Here is a 17,138-nt window from a genome sequence, read left to right on the forward strand (position 1 = left end):
ATGGTAGGGCTGGCATTGGTTCTAAACAGTAACCCTTTTAATCCGTTCTATTACACAGGGACAATTTTCGTAGTAGTTAAGTCATCTCCATATTGTCTGGCTGAGTGTGGTCAGCTATAATTGCACGCTTTTCAGGTCTGGGTTCATTAAAATTCTGTGCCATATCTGCCCCATCTCTGGACCTTCCGCCGCTGAAATGTTTAATCTGCTCTCTAAGACTTGTACACATCAGACACGTCCAGGACTGAGGTGAATAGAATAACCAAACAAGCCATTGTCTCCGAGCCATTTCCATCACTTGAGCTTTTCTTTTTTTGGACAGCTTGTTCTATGCTGGTAAGCAGCGGCCCCAGTCCCGGACTTTCGCTTTTCATAGCACTGTTATTATTGTATTTTGCTATGTGTTCAGCCGAGGTGAAAACACAGACAGTTAAGAGCAAGGAAGAGAAGATACAAATGTCAGAGGCAAAGGAGGGAAGATGTATATGCCATCCGCGCTTCTCATAGATCAGCAAATAGTCCAGCACTTAATCTTTCGTACTGTGGATTGTGGCCCTGGCTGCTTCGTTCCATCACACGTTACATAATATGTATCCGTTGACATGGCATGTGAACTGTCCTTATCAGACCTGCATTCATAGTCCCGTTTAGGCAATATATCCGACCTGCTGACAACAAAAACAAGGTTACTTTATCAACGATGAGCTCCTAATTGCATGGAAAGGAGGGCATTCAGCCCGTAGAAAGATGTTTATATTAAGAATTTGAAAGAACTAATTATTTGGCCGTCCTGCTGTGTTTTTTCCCTACAATTATCACCGGTGGCGTCTCTCTTAAAGCAGCAGTTTAGTTTGCGTAGGAATAAGGCCGCTCTTTTAGCCATCTGAACCGTATTAAAGACCAGTCTGTGTGCGGTGGCTAATTGAGATGCTGTTCGGAGGGGAGTCACTTGCCTCCCACAGACCCCATTTTTCTTTTGAAAGCTTCCTAATGGTTATTTGATGAGCGAGGTGAGTGAGTTCTACAAAGTGACGTGCCTGAGAGCGGGAGGACATTTATGTGAAAGGCTCTCGTCATCAGCTAAATTACAGCATGTAATTGCATGTCGGGGTTAACATGTACAGATCTGATGCCTTTTAAAGTTTTTTTGTTCACAGTTTTTATTCACAAGCGGTTTTCTACATGCTCCATGGGAAAGTGCATTGATTTCTTGATTGTTTTAGGCAAGACTGAAAAGTTTTGATAAAGGTAAAATGTCATAAACCTAATCCCACAGCCATACGGTGCTGCTACTAGTCTGTAGGTGGAAACCTCACATATTATAAAATAGACATTGTAATCTATGCTAGGACAGTTTTCATACATATAACATGATCAGGGGGGTTACATTATCTCAATACTTAGAATTAAAAAAAAAAAAAAAACTACATTCACAGAAACATTGTTTTTGTCCTTTCGTCCCATTGTTTTTATTATTCACAAAATGTTATGGGCTCTCTAAAGTAGGTGGAGTTATCTCCAAGATGACCACCACTGGAAACTACAAGTTCTCAGTAACTCTTCCTCCCTTTTATGCTCTGCTCCCAGTGATGATGGTAACAGGTATTCTTCTATAAATAAAGAATTATTATTATTATTATTACTCTGTTACCATAGTAATGATGTGTTTAACTGCCATCACTGCACATTATATCTCTGAGATGATGTCTTACCACAGCACTGGTCGTACTGGATGCATTGCAACCAACTACAGCCAAACATAGTGTTGATCACATGACCTGCCCAGGCAGGTGCAAAACATGTGACCAGCGGCCATCTTCTCTCCTGTGTATGCTCCACATGGAAGAAATCAATGGACTGATTAAAGGGCCATTAGCATTTAAATTTTTCATTACAGTGTATGACAGCAGCATTTTCCTCCTGATAGGAGGAAAATTTTAATAACAACTAAATAAATATTAGCTTATATTAAATGGACCCATTTGTATATTGGATTGGATATAGTTTAATGGACCCACGCATATGAATGCGTTTTTCACAGAATCATGTGGCGCCCATATTTCACATGATCATGTGGCCCTCCAAGGGGTTGGGACAACTGTTGACATACCGTAATTTACCAGTTTTCTGGGGGTTTTTTTGCTGTATTTAAGGCTGTATATAAGGAATCTATGTATCTAATGAATCCATAGGTGGTGAGAGGGGCTTTATATTAAATAGCCATAAGGGGGCTTTATATAAAATAACCATGAGGGGGCTGTTTGGTATGATAAACTAGGGAATATTTTAGGGAACAGGAGACTCTTTTAGTTTCTGAATTATAAATGTCCACATGTGAGTTCACTGCAAAAGGGCCCACTTAGGCTCTGTCGCCCAGGGGTCTACTGCATCCTGGAGACGACCCTGCATACAGTCATCCGCTTCTGATTCCTCTCTTTATTTGTGGTTCTGATGGTGGGGCAGCGGATAAGAGGTGGCTGATGGGGTTGGACCCAATAGCGGATCTTCATATAGGCGGTATGGACGTTATACTCCCCTTCGGATTCTTCTCTCTTGTCTTCTTCTCTTCCAGTCTATGTGCATCACTATGATGTGTCAGGTTCGCAGCCGCATGACCCCATAGTGTTGTGCCCGGGCTGGAAGAGGAGAAGATGGAGCCATGGGGAGAAGAAGACGAAGGTGAGTATAGGGGTTTTTATGTGGACATGTCTGTAAAGGGAGGAATGGCCTGCTGTGGTCATTTGATTTATGGGGGACTATTTCTGCTGTGGCCATTTCATCAAAGGGGGCATCTGCTGCAGCAATTTTATTAAAGAGGGCATCTGCTGAGGCCATTTCATTAAAGGGCCATCTGCTACAGACTTTTTTTTAAAAGAGGGGCTCCACTGTGGACATTTCTGCAAATGGGGGCTTTGCTGTAGACATTTCTGTAAGGGGGGGACTCTGCTATGGACATTTCTGTAAAGGGGACCCAGTATGGCCTGTGGTGGTGTCGCTGGGCGGAAGAGATTAGGCCATGATGCACAAAAGTTGGTTTGGATGCTGGGGGGGAAGCTATTCGTGTCAACAGCCCAGGGCCCATGGTACACTTAATCAGCCACTGGTTTGACCCCTGGGATCTGTAACTGACTATGAAAAACACCTGTATCAGGAGTCAGAAACTGCATTGGTTCATTCTAAATCTGTTAATATGTTAATATTTAAATTAAAAAAGGGAACAGACATGTTGTATTTCAGGGGGACAGAACAATAGAGTCTGGAAGTAATAGAAATGTCTCCTATCTATATATTCCACTCTCCTTGTTGAACACACATGGAACTGTATGTTGGGCTTTCTAAGTTTGTTAAGATGACTTCTGTCAGCAATTTTAGGGCTGTTTTAGGAGATTAGGGTCAATAGGTGCAGTGTCTTCATGTGGCTTAAAGGGAAAATTTGTTTTCAATTTAGTGGCCATTTGATTTTCAGCAAGATGAAAATTGTGACTTTGTATTGTACCCTCGGTAGACTTTTATTGAAACATGAGAAAGGGGAACATTAAATATAATTTAGAATATAAATTTAGGAGGTCAATTGTCCTATTGGGAACCACAACCGCCTAACGGGTCAAAAAGTTGGAGCTCCTGCTGATATTAACTGTAGAGGTCTGTAATGAGTCATTAATATACAATATAGAAGAACCTAACAAATCCCTGTAAAACGAGTAAAACATGTTTCCTCAGTCAGACCCTGTAGGAAACTTATGACCGATTAATTTGATATCTGCATGACAGTACTTCTGACAACCACCTCTATGGGGCAATTTGTGGACGGATCTGGAAACATATTGTATACAAACCCAGATGCCGAAGCAGATTTATACCTTTGCAGTAATGTAATGTAGCCCAAACATTATGTAACAATCCAACAGCAGTGACAATCATTATGACCGATGGGTTCATGAGCCGCGAACGTTCTAATAATTATGAAGGATGGTGGGAAATTCTCAGATTATACAGCAGATTAACATTGGATGGAGCTTTATCTTCACTGGTTATCAGTACCACCTTTCTATATTGATCCTATCAGCTGCCTGTAGATTGATGACACTTTCACACTATTCCATATCATTCTCCTTCCTTTCTGGGGTTGGATTTCTCCACAGACACAGATGGAGCAGCTTGTGTAACTGCAAGGAATGTCATATGACGCCTCCGAGAGGGAAGAAGGTGATAAAGTGCTCACAATGCGGAATATTCTCGGCTTCATTCACACCCCTGTTAAATGCATCATACAAGTCTATTACATGCATCATCACACTCAATATATCACTTAGATAATGGCCCCGCACATGGAATATTATCATCTTTAAAGGAAAACAAGCCTCCGAATACACTTATTAAATGATGTGTAAAATGAAGTATAATTGGACATGGTGCGTTTGTCAGTAGAAAAAATTATTTCATTTGTAGATAACTTCAGTTTTTTTCCTTTTACCTAGCTCGGTAATGAACAGAATTTAGTCGCTTGCTATATCGCATGAATTTCTATTAATCCAACTTTTGTTTAAGCAAAAAAAATTATCTGTCGTCAATTGTCTATTGTTCGACTATAATGCTGCATGCGGCTATTCACTAAGATTGTGTGCCCGATATCCTGCATGTGTCGCTTCCCGCTCAGGTCCGACAGAATTCACCATCTTTTTAGTGGTGCATCTAAGTGCTAGGGCTTGCAACACAATTTAAAAGTGATTTACCGCGCTCGGTCCCAATCATTCGGACCGTCCGTATGGAAGCAAGCAGAGGTGCGCCACAAACGGGTCGCGTACGCCACAATCCCAGTGCACACACTTCTTAAATACCTGTGCAAGCCATTTTAGTGCCGAAAAAAGTGAACAGTCCAACAAAAGTGCAGTGCGCGATCCTTAGTAATTGTGCCCCAATGATTCTATAGAGGAGCCGGAACACTTACCACTGCCCTCTCCTGTTCCACTTGCAGTGTAATTTACATTTCAATGAGGATTCTGAATAGCTTCATAATTTAAAATTTCATTAAAAACAAAAGACATAACCCCTTTATAAAGAAATGCAATAAGCATAAGGCTTTATAGATGTTGATGTGTGTAGGTTAAGGATTTATTGTTGTATTGAAATGTTGGGTGGATTGACATTCATGTGTTCAGTGTGGGACGGAGAAGAACGTCTCAGGACCAGGTTTAGTGAATGAGAACCATGGACGCACAGAGACCCATGGCCATTCTATGCCTGACACTCTATACTGGTGGATTGATGCGATGATGCTGCAGGTTAACGGGCTGGGGACAAGATTTATAGCCCCTGTAACCTTCATTGGAGTATCTGGATTACAGGCAAATAGTTCCCTCGGGTCTTCTGAGAATTCTTATTGAAAGTGAAAGGTTGTCCTGGAGTCCAGGATCGTATTATTTAAAGGGATAATTCCTTATTTGCCAGAGTTCTTTGTGGGTTTTTGTATGAATCCTATTATGGTTTGCAGGTGTATTGTACTTGGAGGAAGAAAGCGACTGTGAATCTCAGACAATGAAAAGGAGATAAACACAGCTCTACAGGGAAAATGTTTCCCTGGCGTCCGGAATGTCTAGATAATATACAACACTGGAATCATACTGGGCAGAGATTACCGTAATATTAATTTTATTTTAGAAAGACAATGCAGATTATGTGCTGGGCTTTGGAGTTCAGTGAATCTTTGTGTAGTCTTTCTTCGGATGATCTACAAATGATTCTATCAAACAGAGTTAGAGATGTTATGAGACACCCATCGTTGAAATGGTTCATCGATTTTATTTTAGTGCCGTTTGGATTTCAGGCTTTGGAGAAATGAGCTGCAGATATTGGAAAGTGTCATCTTATGGTTTGCGCCTTAGGCTAAATTCACACCTTCGTCCGACAGCTTCCGTTACACATTCCGTTATTAGTGCTGGAAAAAATAGCTTGGCAGCGCACATCTTTTTTTCTGCTATTAATTGTGTAACAGAAAGCAACATAATGTTTATTAAAGTCTATGGGGAATGGAAGGTGAATGGATAACAAGGTTGGCGAGTGTAATGGAAAGCCTAGATGCAGGTGTGAACACGGATAGTCACATAAAAAGTTAAGAATGTAAAACGTCTGTAAAATAAGATACTATAATAAAATCAATTAAGTAAATTCAACTGGCTGCAGTTAGGATGTAGTAGTCATTGTTCATCATCTCTTTGCCCTCTACTTGAGCCATTATTGTTAGTAATTCTGTGGCAAATATTTGATTTGATATTTCTTCAGTTCAAGCCTCATTATGTTACACTAAGCAATTTAGTATATTAAACTTTTGCCACCATCACTTTATGCATTTGCCATCTGCCAGTAGTAGTGATGAATGGTGGTCGTATGATATGTGATACTTTATGATATGTAGAATTTTAGGCACAGGGGCTTCTTTATGTGGTGTCCTGATCTAATCATGTGCCACATCTAGTACATGGAATGAAGTTCAACCAGCATCTGTTGTAAATTTGTACTGAGCTAGCGCTGTCATATTTGTGTCTTTTCTTACCAATCTGATTCCAGTAACGCTGTTCTGCTCTCAAGAGCTGGAGGTAAGTGGAAGAAAATGGCATTTTGTAATATCCATCCATTTTAATCTGCAAACTGATAGAGGGAATTGGATATTTTCCTAATCCACTTGTGGGAGTCATTTTATGCTGGATAGAAATAGAGACCGGTTGCTGTAGAGTCATTCATTCTTGAAAAGAGTTTTTCCTTGCAACAGAAAGAGTCAGCGTCTTGTAACACAAGAGGATTCCTTCTAAGTATATTTATTCTAGCGAAGGTAGTTATTTTATTGGAGTGCTTTGGGGCTAAATTCTCTGAAATAAATACTTCTGGTCTTGCCATGATGCTAACAGTGTGGTGTGCTCAGGATGTTGAACTACAGACTCTTTACACCAAGTGTCATACATTCAAGACTTTATTGATGACCCATCTGAGACTTCTGTCAGAGGTTAACATGTATAACGCATAACACAAACCGGTAGCACATCAGCACACATTACTATAGTAATGCAATAAAACACAAGAAAAGCAATCTATAGCAATGCGTACTGTATATAGTATATCAAAGAACTTGTCCTTCATCAGATAACCTGGTAACAACAGGAAAACTAAAAGGATTAAGACAAACCGGACAATGGTGAAGGGTGATGTTTGAGAACTGCACAGAGAGATGTGTAAAATTAAAGATGGACAAATTGGAAAACACAACTCCATTACTTGGGTATATAGAGCCCCTATTTCAAAACCTCTTTAAAGGGAACCTGTCACCAGGAGACCCATTTTTAGCCCTCCTCCAGCCCCCACAGAGCATAGTACATACACTGCCAAAGTGTTATTGTATAAAAAATTGGTTTTACAGAAAAAATGATATGTTATATTGTACCTTTCATTTGCATCTGCTGTGTGACTAGGCAGTTGCCTAATGGGAGGGGCTGGAAAGGAGCAGTTCCCCCCACCCTTGGGAAACATGTGACCTTTTCAAATATATGAATAACTCCCCACACTCAGGATTGGCTGTAGAGGGGTAGGGGGCGTCGCTAAGCCCAGTGATGGGTGTTTTCATATATTTGAAAAGGTCACATGGAGAAGCTGTTCCCCAAGGGTGGGGGGGAACTGCTCCTTTCCAGCTCCTCACAAAAGGCAACTACCTAGTCACACAGCACATGCTAATGAAAGGTACAATATAACATATCTTTTTTTCTGTAAAACCAATTTTTAATACAAAAACACTCTGGCAGTGTATGTACTATGCTCTGTGGGGACTGGGGGAGTGCTAAAAATGGGTCTCCTGGTGACTGGTTCCCTTTAAGCACATGGAAGAGGCTTTAATGGTCCCTAAGTTTTCATCAAACTTTGCATAGCTTGGTAGTACAAGAAAATGTATGATTTATCATAAAATAGCAAATTTCTTCCTTTCCCTCTAACATTGTCTTTTGATTATCTGAGAAATGCCCCCTGAATTCTGTCTTGCTAGCAACAAGACAGAATCTCACTGAGACATCTGATTAAATAAAAACTTAATGCAGATCACAATTAACATGGAGATGCTGTGAAATTAACTTCCAATACCTAGTGCAGACATGTTCTCTAAATCCTCTTCTCCAATTGCATCTAGAATACACACAATAAGGGGAGTCAGGAGGGCTATACCATTCACTTTTGATATCAGATCAAAGACTCCCTTCCAAAATGCCCTAGTTTCCAGCATTATCTTATCATGTGCATTAAATTAGCTTTCTCCATCCCACACCTAGGACTGAGGTCTTCCCTCACAATCCTACTCTGAAGCCAAGCTATAGTGCGACAGACATTATTGAGACAGGCGGTGTAGGGACCAATGACAGTGTCAAGGTCCATTGTTCATCCATCAGGAACCGCACCTCAGACTTCTGTTTGCATCTTATGTTAAGTGGGAATTTATTCTGGCAGGAGTCTAATAGACTATATAGCAAGGATATATAACCCTTTGTATTTCCAGATGCCACTATGGAGTCCACCAGAACATGAGTCCCCCAGTCAGTAACCCTACTCTGCACATCCAGAGACATGTTGATTTACATTTTGCCGTTGTTTCAGCCATTTGTGCCCATTCTGAATTCTCAAGCATCTCACTCGTGTCAGACTAACATTCAGTACTCCTGAAAAACATGTACATTTTAATGGAGGTTTCACTGCAATGTCAGTTTTCTGGCTTCTAATAAAATGTGTAATTTGCTGAAAGTGAAAAGTTACAGTTCTTTCAATTTGTAAATTGTCTTGAAAAACTAAACAGTTTTGATCCCTAATCTGTAAAGTTGCCTATATTAAATTGTCCAAATTGTGAATGCAAACACCTGAAGGTGTAAAATACTGGAGCCGGGTGTTTTTGCGAGATCTTGGAGTTATTTGCCAAGCTCTCTATCCCATTACAAGTGGTTAATATATGGGATGTCTATTCTGCTCTTTTTCTTTTCTTTGGAGTAAGAGTTTATTAAAATGAAAAAAAAAAATACATATTCATATAAGAATGTTTACATTCTACATTTGTTTTATTTTATGTGGGCAGATTTGGAGTAAAGCAGTTTCCTCCGTTTTTTCCGCTTCTACTCTGGTTGTTGCAGAGGTGGTGCAGGATGACTAGTGCTCGAGTTGTATAGTGCTTGTGTTTAGTGCACAGATCTGCAGTCCTTTCTCTTTTTTTATTTATGCCTTTAAATTAGTAAATTGTCCCCAGAAAGGCGTCATTGTCTGCAGGGGATCCTTTGTATCTCTGACCTCATAACTTTCAGCCTCTTTAACAAGCGAGTGCTTCTCGCAACCCCTTGCAGCAAAAATATCTGCAACTTTCTTTTTCATGTGCAGAAAGTGAAAATCCCTGTGCAGATGATGAAAGCCAGGAGCAAAAACCTTTCCAAATTTCATTCCTGAATCCAAACTTTGCCTCTGACTGGAGGTTTAGAGAAATGTTTTAAAGGCTTCCAAATTCCCAAGGTTGTTCTTGAGTATTGATATTATGAAGTGATTGAGCTGTGACACCTTAATTATATCATATATGATAACATGAGGCTGTGAATACTCGCTGTGTTATTAGATTATTAAACATTCAATTAACTATTTATACTTTATAAAATATTCACGGTGCAGAGCTCAGCCCTATAGTGTGATGTCTCCAATATCTACTCATCCTGTGAGCAGCTATCCACCCAGCTACATGTGATTGCAGAGCAGCTCAGGGGGGGGGGGGTAGAGTATTATACCAGTAGATGTCTTCTTATGTAATGGATGTCATTTTTTTTCTCATATGTTGCTGTGTAAAATATAATTTTTTTGCCAACCATCTTTTTGCCAATGTAGGAATAAAAGCAGAGGCAGATATACTACTAAGTCAACACTGAAAACAGATGTATGTTTTGTTGATGTAAAATGAAGATGTTTAAGTCTCTGGAGATATTTTGTTGATCCCACAATTTATTTGGAGTTGCAAAGGATATTATACCTAGGAGAACTGATGCCCTTTATGATTTGTTCTTTCCTCTGTATGACACTGCCCTTTAATAGTATACACTGACATTGTATCTTTTAAAGTCCTACTGGCTGTTTAGTTGTATGGCTGGTATTTTTTGTATTTGGGGATTATTCGCAGTTTTTAGATTCCTTCTTTCAAGGATCTCCTGTCTCTTTTAGGTTGGTTTGTTGACAGCACTCATGAATTCACAGGAGAAGGACGATCCTGTGGATGTTTATTGGAGACCCTTTGAAATCCCTTATGTACATTTCTGCTCTGACAGATGACTAGGAAATAGCAGGTTCTGCAAGATGTCAGGAGCTTCTTCTGCTTGTGTTTTTCCCCTCAGAACAGGCACAGTGGTCTCAAAACAGTCTCACAAATGAGGTTTCTGTCATTATGAAAAGCGATGTGAAGTAAAACGTGTGCAGAGTTAAGATGGAGGCTTCAGGGCAAGAACGGGTGAAGCGCCTCACTGATTCAAGGCAAGCGTAGAGTACTTCAACATGATCTTGTGGATTAACTGGTTAAGGCTGGAAGGAACCAAGGCCTTTACTGTTACTGCAGAAACCCCACGGTCATAAATGTTATTGCACACAGCATCATTTCTTAAAGGAGAACATACAGTATAAAATAACAGCCTTTAACACCAGGTAACTTAAATGCTAATTCTGGGCTAGTTAAACGTGTGATATATCTTTGCAGGATCAGATTTATTTTCCCCTGCAGCCACCAGTTGCAGAGAAGCCATGTGTTTTATATACTTGTATGCCCCAGGATTGGTGTGCCATGTTAAATAAAGGAGAAATAGATTCAGTCTTTTCACATTGTTATCGGGTGTATTAGATTGTAGGTGGGGACAATGTGATCTTTAGTGTTCATTTTAAAGATTTAGTTTCATATATATTTGCAATTAGGGGTAGTCTGTAAGTCTGGTGTTCTTAAGTAGGGGACTGTCTGTACTGTGAATATGCCATGAACATCTTTTATTTCAAAAGCTGAAGCAAGGGCCCTATTAAGGATGGTGAGGACCCCATGGCGCAAACTTGTGGGGGCCCTCCCCACAATTTATTTCAATAAAGTCAATGTGGCTAGTAATATGTACAACTCCCCAGTAATTAATATATACACATAGATATATACTCAGCCCCCTGTAACACATAGAAACTGGTCACAGAACTCATACAATTTGTGGTCACCCACAACCATTTCACATTTGGAGAGGATCAGTACATACAGTGTATGGGAACAACAATAGGTTCAAGGTGTGCACCACAGTATGCTAATCTGTTTATGGCTGAACTGGAAGGTGCTTACTTATATACATGCACCACGAAACCCATGATCTACCTCCATTATATTGATGATATTCTACTCACCTGGACTGCAGGTGAGGAGGCCCTGCTTCAATTCCATGAGGACTACAACAACTTTCACCCCACCATCAATCTGAAATGAAGCTGTTCAGAGGTACACTTTCTGGATACCACAATACAAATTAAAGACAGACGCTTAACCACAACAATATACCATAAACCAACAGACAGAACGGCCTACCTGAGAAATAACAGCTTCCACCCAAACATACCAGACAATCCATCATTTACAGCCAGGCCATATTCTACAACCGTATCTGTTCAGACAAGACAGACATGTAAAAACAACTCCTGTAGCTCAGGACTGAATTTCTCCAGACCAAAAGTGACTGACAACCAAATAAGAAAAGCAGCAGCCATCAACAGAGACCATTTACTCACATATAAGGAGACCCAACAGGAGGCCAGAGTATCCCTAGTAGTCACTTACAGACCACAACTGGAGATCCTATGTCACATTGCCAAGGAACTCAAACTGATTCTGCATAAAGATACAAAACTAAAAGAAATATTTCCAGTCCCTCCTCTTCTGTCCTTCCGGCAACCACCAAACTTGAAACAACTGGTTGTCCGGAGTGCCCTGATACCTCCATCAGATAATGGTACCGCACATTCACACATGTGACCAGGTACCTGTACCTCAATCACAGCAGGTACATCAGATCAAGGGGACCTTTTCCTGCAGGTCTTCTAATGTGGTCTACCTTATTATGTGCCAGCAGTGTCCAACCACGAGTCTTTATGTTGGGGAAACAGACCAGAGAATCTCCCAGTAGCTGCACATTTCTCCAGAGAGGACCACACTATGGAAGATTTGCAGATTACTATTTTAATGGGACATTTTAAGACACAGAGGGAAAGGAAAGAATGGCAGTATAAACGAATGCAGAGATTCAACACCTTACAAAGTGGCCTTAACATTCATGTCAGCTTCATTACACCCCCCCCCCCCCCATCTCTGACCTGGAGGCCACAAGCAAATAAGAGCCAGGGCTCTTGTGTCTCACCTCACAGGTTTTTGGTGTTTTTATTGCCGCACTAACATAAATAAGATGTCCCTGTATTTATCAATCTGTTGTTTTAAATATCCTTTAATGATCACTGCCTAGTGTGAATAAAATTCTTTTGAATTTTATGTTTCATGCATAACATCATGTCTGAAGCTAACCATCAAATATACTCAGCCTCAAAAAAAGTATCGCCTGATTTCTTCACTCTTCCACAGCCCACCCAGTAACTCATATAAATATACACCCCCCAATAATACATAGATGTATATACCACCTCAATAATACATAGATATATACACAGCCCCCAAATAATACAGATATATGCACTGCCCCCAATAATACATAGATCTATACACTGCCCCCCCAAATAATACATAGATATATACAGAGCTTCCCCAGGGTCCAAGCACTAAGTAGCATCACTGAATGATGCTGCCACCTACTGGACATAATAATAATTAGCTCTCCTGCAAAATTGAGGGGAAAAAATTATTGGTATGGTCCGTTAGCTGCACCTTCTTCCTCAGAACCTACATACAGCAGAACAAACTTGCATCGCCCACTCTGTTCTGCTGTATTATGGACAATAACAGCTGCAGGTCCCTGGATGCTGCACGTTTGGTAGGAATATTCAGAACCTGCAGGTCTGGTGGAGGCCCCCCCCTGTCTCCAGAGTGGTGGAGGCCCAGGGGCCCTCCCTATTATCTGGCCCTGGGTTAATACATACTGAGATTCTGTAGGAAAATCCCTCTCCCACTAAAATCCAGACAATTTTAATATGGTATTTTGACAAAATAAAGTTGGTGCAGAATGGGTGCCACAATTCCTGAATCTGGCGCACCCTGAAGACTTCACAGGCAAACTGCCCTTAGTTTTTGATAATGTGAGCCATTGTGTTTACATGAACATGGTTTGAATCTATTTGAAGTTAACGTGATCTAAACACAACTTGCGTGTAAAAGAATGCACTTATATAACGATTATGTAGAAGCTATATAAGTATGGTTTTACATTATCTTTATTAAAATCTATTTTAAATCAATGTGATGTTAACTCAATGTAAATGCATTGTAAAGATAACACGTGAAGGTAGCCTCACATCTTGTTCGGATTGAATTTGCGTAAACACAGTGGGGCTTATTTACTAAGGGTCCGTGGATGCTCTTTCGGCGGATTTTCCAAAGTTTGGGGGACAGGTCTGTAACGGGGGATTGTGTCGCACTGTAACGTCCGTGCCTGAACGTCGCTCTATCCGCAGTTTGCGGGATAGAGGCGTTTATTTGTGTGTGAACTGTGGGCGCGTTCACACGCTAGCGCACAGGGGGCTGAGTTTGGGGCGATCGCATATGGCGATCGGGTTATTAATCGCATGGGTTTCCCGGGAAACGCATATGCGATCGGCCCGAGCCCCACCCACTGTGCGCTAGCGTCGCGTTATGAACGCAACGATAGCGGAACGTGTGAACCCGCCCTGTGGCTTAATTCTTGTGTTTGGATTAACTGAGCCACACCCTGCTCCTTGCATTTCTGTCTTGCCTAGCAAGGGTTACTAGCCTGATGGACAGTTCCTCCAGTGTGCTACTGGGGGCGTGTCCGGGATTGGCTTTATTTACCTGCCCATTCCCATCTTACCTTGCTGTTATTTTGAGTCTGACCTGTGTATACTTGCTTGAGCTTGATCTTGACCTGACCTGTATATACCCTTTTGATCTTGACCTGACTTGTATATCCTGCCTGTACCTGTACCTGGATCTGACCTGTGATTATCTGCCTGTAGACCTGTATATATCTATTGTTTTGTCCCTGTCTCAGTCCTGTGTGTGTATTCTGTGTACCAGTGTGAACACTGGTCTATTCCTGCATTCCGGTTACCTGTTCAGTCTTGTGTTGGTTTCTGTGCGCCAGTGTGAACACTGGTCTATACCTGTCTTTTCTGTTACCTGTCGGCTCCACCATCCAGCAGCTGCCAGATGAAGTAAGTGTCCTGTTGTAGGGTCACTCAGGGACCGTCAGTTAGGTTCCTGATAGTGGGTTTATCTGTAAGCGGTTTATCTGCTTTAGGCAGGGCCTTAGCCCGCAGGGACATCACAGGGTGAGTTCGCCACCACTTACGTAGTCTGACAGCTAGCGCACAAACTGACGCACAGCTCATAATAAATGTGCCCCAATGTCTCAGAGACTGCACATCGGCATAGTAAATCTGTATTGTCACAAACCCCGCTCACCGGAGTCCAAATATGGGGTGTACCAAATCTATGGAGTCCTGCCCACTTCCACAAAATGGTGTCCTAATGCTAAATTTACTCCAAGCAATCTCGGCACCCAGTCCATACTGCCACCACCCACGAGTTGCTTACGCAAAGAAGGCTGTAGGCACCTCAACTATACAGACAATGCACACTGATGATTTACAAAGAACATGCACTCACTACTTATTCTATATTAAAATGATGAATTTACACAGCACATGCAATTGCTTACTACATAGACTGCTAAAAATGACCTCTGGTAACGTAATTCCCTTTGGAGACTTAGATTCTTTAAGGCTACAAGCAGAGACTTATTAAAGTTAACATTAATATACATTAAAAAAAATACAGTACACTCAAAGAATAAAACTGTCAGATAAAATAAAACCGTTAAAACAATACACATACAATACTTAAAAACAGGGAAAATGGAAACAAAAAACTCTTGCTATGGAAATAGGTAGAAGTTCCTTGGCCCGAGGACAGGGCATAAGCATCGATCCAGTCTTTTAGTCAATAGAGTCCTCAGAACTGAACCAAAGCCATGTGGCCACTTCACTAATTTAAACCCAGGGGATTTTTGACACCCCACCCCTGGCTGTGATGTCACTGTGAGGGGGATTTTTCTATCCCGCTCCCATCAGTGAGGTACTTTCTGGGTCTTGGGTTTTATTAAAACCCCATAACTTTTGATTGGAAGATGGCACAACCATTTCTTCCAATCAACTGGGTACCTTATTACCATTTACCCCATACCCAACTCGGGGTGTTCTGCCATTGGCTGACTTCCTCTGCAGCTTGGCTTAAGAAACTCTGTCCATAAGTGTATCTAGACCACATAACTGTCCCAGGTAACTGGGGACTCATAATTATGAATGTGCCAGTTATTGACAGCTATGGTATTTCTTTTGTCTGTTGGTTTTGGGATGGAAAATACCACACAGTCTTTCATCCTGTGTCTTGCAGTACAAGCTGGCCCAAGGTGTCAGTTCTCCCACTTAGTGAGGAGCATGTTTCTCTGATTTAAAAGGAGACTCCCTGGGGTTTGAAGACTCACTGCCCACCCAGCCCCTCTTCCTGGCTGGTTGAAAGCAATGTGCCCCTTTTAGCCATTTGCTCTGGCCAAATTGAGCTTCAGGACTAGACATGATAAAACAACACAAAGAAAGTAAGGAAAGAAATAGAAAAAAAACTGTAGAGTGGTAATATTATCACATGCATACTCTACAGCAGTCTGTGCATCACCATGTAGAAAATAAGTCCTGTCTACAGCAGTAATTCATTACAGTTTTAGAGACTATTTTCATCCCAGTTCAGGTCCATATGTATACATGTATACAAACAAATGTTCTCAGCATGAAGAGCTCCCTGTGGCTTTTTTGACACTCTTCAGTACCTCTTGAGAATTGCTATACTCCCCTCACTTAGTGGTGGTGGGAGTTAAACATCTCCTGTTTTCTGCTAAATGTACTTGATTGTTCTTATTTTCTAAATTGCTTTCTTTTTATTGGGGGCTATTTGGGTAATGGGGTTATGCTGGTAAATTGCTATGAATTAAATTCCTAAATGCCTTTAGGAACCTCACCTCACACTTCAGCTAAAATAACCTTATAATAGACCACTACAACCATCTAGTCACAGTCAGGTTCCATCCTGCATTACATTCTTTGTTGTAATTCCACATTCTGTTTGTGGACCAGGACACCTTATATGAAGAACATTATACTGCCCCTTATACAGGAGACTGCTATGGTTTATGAGATTGTGCACATACATTCATTATATATTTTGCCTTTAGTAACACTACTTCCTTGGAGGGTGTGATGGCAGAATCGGTTCCCATGCGTTGTGCTGTTGCAGGGTGTACGTATATCATGTCGTCTAGATTTCTAAGTGAGCAGCAGGCAGGTGCGGTGACCACTATAATAAGCATATAATATCCGCAGCTGCCATGTCTGCAGTGCGTCTGTGTGTCATTATATGTGACTGCGGCACAGAGCAGGAGATAGGGTGCTGTGCCGCTGTCTGGAGTGCCGAGATTCATTGTAATTGGGTTTTGCTCTAGTCAAGCAGAATTTAGATGCTAATTAAGAAGATAGTTTACACGGCAGAGGCCTTGGCAAATTGGCAGCTGACATTATGGCATAGACTCTAATATTCGGCCATAAATCTATCATTCTCGGTTTGATATTCCAATTTACTTGGCTGTTGACACTTTGCTGCCTTTCAGCCACTCTGCACTGTTATTGTAATGAGCATTGCAGATAGGGACAGACAGGGGGACATCCCAGATCTGCTGGCTGAGTATAGGTGGGTGGTAGATCACTGGTTTGTAGTATTACATTTTTTCTCTTGGTGTGGGAGATTTATAGTGGATCCTTAGTAGATTGCCTGTATCAAGTCCAAAAATGCTAAACTCGGGTCATAATGAGGTGTTGGGAAACAATCTGATTTACCTCTAGATGTTGCC

The 17,138-nt window shown here is 41.2% G+C and overlaps 1 protein-coding gene and 1 long non-coding RNA gene across 5 annotated transcripts in view; one reads left to right on the forward strand and one right to left on the reverse strand.

Moving 5' to 3' along the window:
* Positions 1–17,138, forward strand: part of LOC140135349 (protein CEPU-1-like) — a 581,520-nt gene that overhangs the window by 21,426 nt on the left and 542,956 nt on the right. The window lies entirely within an intron of this gene.
* LOC140065794 (uncharacterized) lies at positions 16–1,748 on the reverse strand. Its single transcript, XR_011848051.1, has 2 exons — positions 1,652–1,748; positions 16–668 (listed from the first exon to the last, which is right to left on the reverse strand). It is a non-coding gene; the product is annotated as an uncharacterized lncRNA (long non-coding RNA).

This window comes from Engystomops pustulosus, chromosome 6, assembly GCF_040894005.1.
Source record: "Engystomops pustulosus chromosome 6, aEngPut4.maternal, whole genome shotgun sequence".
NCBI lineage: Eukaryota > Metazoa > Chordata > Amphibia > Anura > Leptodactylidae > Engystomops > Engystomops pustulosus.